Genomic DNA, 7,893 nt, shown 5'->3' on the forward strand with positions numbered 1-7,893 from the left:
CCAGCACCCGCACTGTCTGCAGCTCTCTGGGAGAGACAGCCTGTGCCAGCGAGGGTGTGCTCATCCAGGAACTGGGAGACCCGTGTTCTCCACGAAGCTTCCCTGCAGAGAGGTTCTGTGGCCCGAGGCGGTTTTTTTCACCTCTGGGCCGTTCCCCCTCTTTCTCACTCGCACTGTAAGCTCTTCGGCGCAGGGCGTTCGCAGCCGACACGTTTGTACCGAAAGCGGCGCAGATCGCAGCTGGGCCTCCGCGTGCTCCCGCAGCACACGAACGCGGTGACCTCCGGAGCGCGCTGGGAGACGGCAGCCATCTCCAATAGCCTGGTCCCTGACCGCTGGGTGCTCCAGGTGAAACTGGCGCCCTAAACACGAGGATTCGAAATGGCGCTTCCCACCCAATGCCTGGACCACCAGCAAGCAGGAAGCGCACTGCCGCTGTGGTGACCGGCGTCTGCATGCCAGGGCTGTCGGGGGAAGGCAGGCTGCTGCAGGCTCTGCAGCGTCTGTCCTCCCAAACTGCAGCTCAGTCCACCCCGCACCTCACTCGTTACCTGTTAGGAGGACACTGAAGAAGTGCCACCTCCTTTGCACATCCTTCCCTGCTGCTTCAGCCACCGGCACGGACCCGGGACCAAGCCAAGCACCACAGCTTTGCATGAGGAAAAAGCATAGCTCGGGGGGCTTGTAAGCACTGAGGGAAGGGTCATAAACCTGGGGGTTGTCCTGCTGCCCTGAAGTCCCGAAGCGAACTCCTCTAGGCTGCGGTTAACGCGGGCTGGTAGAGGTGGTAGCCCCGGTGCCGGAAATGCTGAGGCGAGAGCAGCTGTGTGCAGCAGGGCTGCGCCGGGCGTGTTGAGGGGAGTCTCGGAGAAGCCTTCTGCTTCTCTGGCCTTCACACGTGAACGTGAGCATTCCTGAAAACACCCCTTTTAGCCTGTGTGGAGAGGGAGGTTCTGGTTCAGTGCTGCCTGCCAGGGGGGATCTTCAAAGTCATGTTAGTGCAAATTCTGAAGTGAAATACCTGGCTTTTTAAGCCATTTTATACATAACTTGTCTCAGAACTAAAAGGTTTAACAGCTTTGTGTGCTGGTGAAAGGGTATGTCACAACCCTTCAGGCACAGGATGAGAAGGAAATGCGTTACACGCAGTGACCACTAAATCATGGAAAGCAAATCTGCCCATTCAGAAATTCCAGGGCTTAAGGTTTTGATCCTTAAATCATTCCTATAGGACTCTGAGTGATAACTCAGGGGATAGGGATGTTTCTTGAGAACAGGGAAATTAATGCTAGGATCAGACCCAGAATGATAACATGCAGAATCATTACTCTATCTGTAGTCCTCAAATAAAAGTAAAATTGAGGATTTTTCCGTAAGACATGACAGACCCAAGCTCGCTACAATGCCAGTCAAAAGAGGCTGTTTTCCCCGTGTGCAGGTATGTAACAAAACCAACAACAGGTCTCAAGCAGGTAAGGTGAGCGAAGTAAGGAGGGTTTTTTCCTCCTGGTGCAGCTGCTACCTCCTATTACCTTTTTGCATCCAGTTCACGTTCAGGAGCATCTCTTCGGTTTACATCATCCCATAGCTGAATTTTCACAGTCTTTTGTGCTTCCACAGAGTACGGGAGACAGCAGATAGCAGACTGGTGACTGGATGGGGCTGCCTTAAAGACTTGCAAACTATCAATGCTTACATGACTTTTACACTTACGTGATAATAGTGTATCAGGAACAACCTCTGTCTGTGATGGCCTCTTATGAAGGCAGGCATAAATTCAGCATCTTAAACATCAGCATCCTGCCAAAGCATGTGAAGAACAGGGGTAGAACTTCTCCTTGAAAAAAATTAAACAGTTGTTTCCAGTTAAACAGCAGGAAATAAAGCTGTCTTAGGAGTGGTGTAGCCTGTAAGTTCATTCCTCACTGTTCATCTTCTCCACTGTCTTCAGAGTCTGTTTTAGTAGCTCACATCCTTTCCTACATAAAAAGCTCTGTGGGAAGAAAATTGAAGGAAGGGAGATGGGGTGTGGAGGTAGAGAGGGAAATGTGGGGGGATGCCTTGAAAAAATCTGCAAGGGCAAGGCAGACCTTAAAGAAGGAGGTCTTCTTCCCCTGGGAGAAAAATCTCGGGAATATTATTTTTCACCCTGGCTGAAGTTCCCTGGAGTTCAACTGGATTTCGGGAGGGTCTCAGACCTCTGTGTTAGCATTGGGCTCCGTTGCTTTCCCCTCAGTCCTGGAGGACTGCTGGAACTGAACTACCGAGAGTTTCCTCATGCTGATGTGATGCACTGTCTCTCCAAAGGGTTGGCTCGCAAAAGAGAGTGGCAGCATCTGGCTCTGCCACTGCTGCAGACTAGTTTCTGCAGAGCTGAAGAAGGAGAAGAACCTTACCCATAGCTTTCTTGTCTGGCTTACTTCCGTTCTTCTTATGTTTCCAGCAGCATGGAATGTCGTGGGGCTATCAGGGCCCTGAGTGCACTGACAAGCTCCAGACAGGCACATGTGTGTATTTCTTCCGCACTGGAAGGAAATGTGTGTGTTTACATCTCTGTAAACAGACAGTACAATCTGGCCCAAGACTCTCTAATGATGACTATGACAAAGCATCTGCATCACTGTTTGTTTTGAGTAACCATGACAAGATCTTTTTTTTTTTCCAAAATCCAGAGAAAACCCTTCCATTAAAATCTCATTTTGACAATGCAGTTGCATTAGCCTGACAAAATAGTCCCATTAACTCATGTCACAGATGACCATAAGAGTCAGGGTTCAGTAAATGGATTTTCTCATTGCTTCGTCAGTGAAAATTGCATAAATTAAAATAATGCAAAGTAGTAACTTCATATCTTAACATTCTGACATCAGAAAATACAGTGAACAAAGACATCTGAGTATGAAGTAAAAATTATAGACATGGCATCTGGAGTAGTCCATTTTAGTTAAAAAATCCATAGTAATGACCAGTGATGAAGCTGTTAATTTAGGGGCAATTTTCAGCCAGACTTGTGCCACCGTCCAATCTGCATTTTTGCGTGTGTTTGCATCTACACACCATAGATGCAAGAAAATCATTATTGGGCAGTTTTTGTATGAGCAAACAGCTGCTTGCGTATTCCTTGGGATGGGTTTTCCAGCCAGACCCTGTGCTGTCACCTGAACTGTGCTGGAGGAGTGGCACGCAAGGGCTTGCACTTGAGGACAGGGTTCATTGGTATGACTTGACACAGTCTTACTAGGAAGGTGAAGGGTCAGACCTGTCGCTTGCATCTTTTTTTGAGTTTTGAAGAACTGATGTTACAGTGCTCCCTGATTTCACTGCCACCCTGTGCTTTTGTGAATGTCACTAACACTTGATCCCATCCCAAGCCATTTCAAAGCCGTTTGTTAAAATGATCTCTTGTTGGAGAGAATAAAATTCCTAATACTTCTGCCAAAACCTAGGTAGCTTTAGTGACCTCAGAACGGTCATGAGGATTACAGAAATTAATGCCTAAAACTACTTTTTAAAACTCTCGGTTGCCACAAAAGCAGATTAGATCTGTCCATTTTCTGGACATATGGTAGGAAATGCTGGAGTCGCTGTTGACAGAGGAAACTCAGTAAGTCACAATTTCTTGTCCTCATTTTGTGTTTCTTGTTTCCTTTTCATAGTCCCTGCCTACTCTATGGCCTAGGTACAGAAATATCACAAAATTCAGGGGCAGGGGACGTGACCAAAGCTCTATACTCGTCTCTATATTAAACGCATTGCAGTATATGAACACTGCAATTTTAAAGACTTGGTGACCAAAGAGTGGCCCCAAGTGAGTGAAACCTTTCCAACCAGTGAAACATATGAGCACTATAGGGCATTAAAGAGGCAGTTCTGTCTGGCTCATCTCAAGTGTCTTTGCTTTGAGTTCATGAGCCATTAGTATAATTTAGAGCAATCTAATTTTTGTTGGTGAAACTGGACAGGTACACGTACATGAGGTTGCAAGATGGACTCACACCACATACCCTGTTGAGCAGTGTTTTGCCCTCAGAGAGGCAGTCACAGAATAAGCCCCACCTGTGTGAACCACCAAAATGAAATGTCACCCATGACTGAGCGTAAGGAATGGGTAAAATGTATTCACTGCAGGGGCTTTGGCTTTCATTCCCTTCATCACTGGCAACTCCATAAGCCTATAACTATCCTTAGGTTTTCTGACAATGGAGTGAGATTCATTGGCCTTAAGACAACCTAATTTGTTTATCTTAAATGTCTCTCTTGGAATGGGACCAATTACGCTTTGGTGGTGCTTATCTCTCCATTGACTAAAAAGAAAGCTTTCATGACTGCTGCAAACTAGCTGTCTTAAATATTAGATGGCCAGCATTAATTAAAGTGAATCCCAGACTCATACATCTCAGACGAGTTCCAAAAATTAAATGATACATAGAATCCAAATCACCCGTGCCCCATCTTGAGTTGTACTTCCACCAGTCCCATGTTTTAGTCCCAATACTAGTTCACCACTTTACCAGCACTCATCTTGCAGCTTTCTTCAAACACACCATCAGCTATGGGGAAACAATTGCAGTTATGATCATATAACACCATTTCACTTGGCAGAAAAGGATGCAGCACACTACTGAAATAGATTATAAAAAAAAAATACTGGCCAGCAGAGTGAGCCTGTTGGTGTTCAAAAAATGGCATGTTTTTTTGTGACTTAAAGGATTGTCTCGACAAACCCAAAACTCTAGCACTTCAAAGGGAGCTTTAACAAAGGGAAGTTTGTAACAAACTCCTTTGTCAACAACATCCATGAGAAATCGATGTAAAGGATGGCTGTGGTAGGTCTTCTGTACTTTGTGTTTCATGCTTTACCTAATCTTACTTGTTACTCCTGCAGTCTCTTCCAAAGCAGAAAACAAAGCAGGATTGCAGTTCAGTCTCCGAAAGCTGAGGCAACTCACAGGTTGAAAGCACTCACAGGTGCCTGGCAAGGGAACTCGGGGCTGAGCCATCTTATGGGTTGCACATTTTGGCATCAGCAATGTGCCAGTTTCTGTTTCCTTCCAGGTGTGCAGTACTTCCAGATCTAGTTGGCTAGTGGGACTTGGAAGTGTCAAAAATCAGTAACACTTTATTATATGCAGACTGGACTCAGTAAGGCAAAAGAAATCAACAGATTTGCCTTCATCAGTTGTTAATTATAAGCAACACTTACGCTTATCTCTCTGCTTTCATGTGTTAAAAATAGTCTTGCATATGAATAATGGTCTCTGCTGTGACACAGCAATCTGTCCTAGCTGTGCTTTGCCAAGGAACAAAATGTGACCCAAATTGCCCATGGCCCATCAGTCAGGACAGATTTTTGTTTTACAGTGTAAACTGTAAAAAGTTCCTTATAGCTATTGGATAACAGATGAGAAAAGACAGAGTGGTTTTACCAGTGTTTTCCATAATCTTCCTATTTCTCCCAGCAACAAGTAAGTGGTTGCTGACTTCTGATGGCAGCCATAGCACTCTTACTAGCTTCACTCAATGGGCAAGTGAGCTGCAGGACTGGCAATGGACTAATTTTCTGTCATTAGTGGAGAAATATGGGATATATCTGAATATTATCTGAGATCGGGAGAGCGCTTTCAAAGAGAAGCATCAAAACATCCCAGCTGACCGTGCTTTGGTTCACACTGCAGAGCAACCTCAGAGTGCACAAACTGGTTTACTTGATAAGTAATGAAACTGGAAGGTGTGTGTTAGCAGTATATCTACTATGTTCCAGGCACTCATGGTTGTTCAGACCATGGGACCGAACTAGTCTAAAGAAGAGACCCCCAAAATATGTATAGCATGGGCATGGAGTCCTTAGAAATGTTTCCCTCCAGAGATCCAGTCCTGCTGTGATTCCCTGCTTGCTGATGCAGATGTAGCACTGGTGCCCCTGAAACCCTGGGGGAGATCTTACCTGGTCCAGCAAGTGAAAAGCCCACAAAGAAAGAGCATGGAAATGTTCACTCAGCGCAGGGAGTGGCTTCACAGTTTCTAAACATAGCTATTAAAAAATAACGGCAGAAGTTTGAGAAAACAGTGAGATTAGCCTAAAACGATACTAAGATGCCTTTGGGACTCATTCAGGAAAAAAAACATGCAATCTTGAGTTTCAAACTTACCTGAGTTTCTTCTTCTCTGAAGCTGCCAAAGCTTTTAGGGGCATTAGATAATATTTCCAAGACTTTCTCTGCAAATCTGAATATGATTCATTTATTTTTAAAAATGGATGAGGTTCTGAAACAATCACACAGCTTCAGAATTTAAGACAACCTGTAAATACTAAGATATTCACAGCAGAACTCCAAGAATTGCTAATACTGAATTCCCTTCCAGTTTTAGCAAAAATCAGTGTTCTGCTCTTGCCCAACTTTAAAGCATTTAATACATCTAAACATTTCAATCTTGCTGCATATAACTGAGAAGATTCTGTTGCTGTCTTTTGTCAACATTGTTCTTTCCTAGCAATTTCCCTATCAAAGCTTTTGTAGTATTACGATTACCATCATTTACTTTCCTTCATTTAACTCGCACCGTTAATGGAATGATCTATACCCTACATGACTGCACAAGGAGCTATATAATTAGCAAGCCAGTTGAAACACATTTGGAAAATAAACTTTGTTGCCATCACTGCTTCTCTTCAAGGGTTTTTAAAAGCTCCACTATAAGACAGGTAATATTTGGGCCTATTTCAATCAAGACGAGAGGTCCTGTGCAGAGTGCATAAATGTTCTGCTGTTGGATTTCTGGCATGAGTGTGCTGCTTTTTTAATGGAAAAACATTTCTTTTAGAGAGAACAGGCTTCCATGGCTAAAATACTAACTCCTCGGGGTTTAGGAAAGCACAGTTATCTCCCTGTTCAACCTGTGTGACACTGGCCAGCCACTCTAATCAGACCATTGACTACAGGTGCCTATGCAGATGTCACTGGGCTAACAATACTGCTTTTTTTTTTTTGATGTATGGCAGTATAAGGAAAGGACAGATGAGTAAAGCAGGGCTTCTGTTGCACAATGCTGCCAAATAAGCTGTTCTTTGCCTGGTCAAGGAAGACAAGTCACAATAATGATGTTGAACACCTGAGGAGTGTGTAGGTCTTCAGTTCCTGAGATCCTCAGCCCTTGTCTCCAACAGGAGGAACAGTACTTGTCAACACGTAAGGAATACAATGCGTTGCATACTCTCCCCATGGCTGCCCAAGGCAGAGTAGGACTCCTTTCCCATCCTCTCCTGTATCATCCACATGTTGTTTGGTTCCCAGGGTTGCAGCAGCCTTCAGAACTTGCTGTGAGTATTCCAGCCAAGTTCCAGCTATGGTTGAAGGACTTTCTAGGGCAGATGGAGACTCAATCAATACCACGAAAAAAGAAAATGTAATGCTTGTAAAGCATAGAAAGTCATCCTAATTCTGTCAGTGACCAGAATGAAATAGGACAATAATTTCATTAGCGTGCTTTCCATGCAGCTATTGTGCTGAAAGGAAAGAGAGCTGAGCATGTTCTTATCTTTCTCCAGCCATGTTTTGCAGATGACAAGCTGGGAGAACAAGCACCTTTTTCTAATTATTTTAAATATTGTTAGAAAACAAGACATGTTCAATGTCAAGCAAAGATTAAAAATGGTACCAAGGGCCCAAAAAGGCAGGATTCCTAGGACACTGCTTTGCATGCCTCTTTCTATAAAGATACTTCAAGTTATATGTTGTAGCAGTGATTCAGCAGCCCTTGTACAAGAATGTTTAGCTTTCAGCTTGTGTCATCACAATCTTCAACACACAGCCCAGCATCCATTTTCTGTATGCTTAGCAGCTTCCCAGGCAACATGCAGGGTCTCATGTGTGCCCACTCCACAACCTTCCTGCT

The sequence above is a fragment of the Phaethon lepturus genome, unplaced genomic scaffold (assembly GCF_000687285.1).
Source record: "Phaethon lepturus isolate BGI_N335 unplaced genomic scaffold, ASM68728v1 scaffold3231, whole genome shotgun sequence".
NCBI classification, from domain to species: domain Eukaryota; kingdom Metazoa; phylum Chordata; class Aves; order Phaethontiformes; family Phaethontidae; genus Phaethon; species Phaethon lepturus.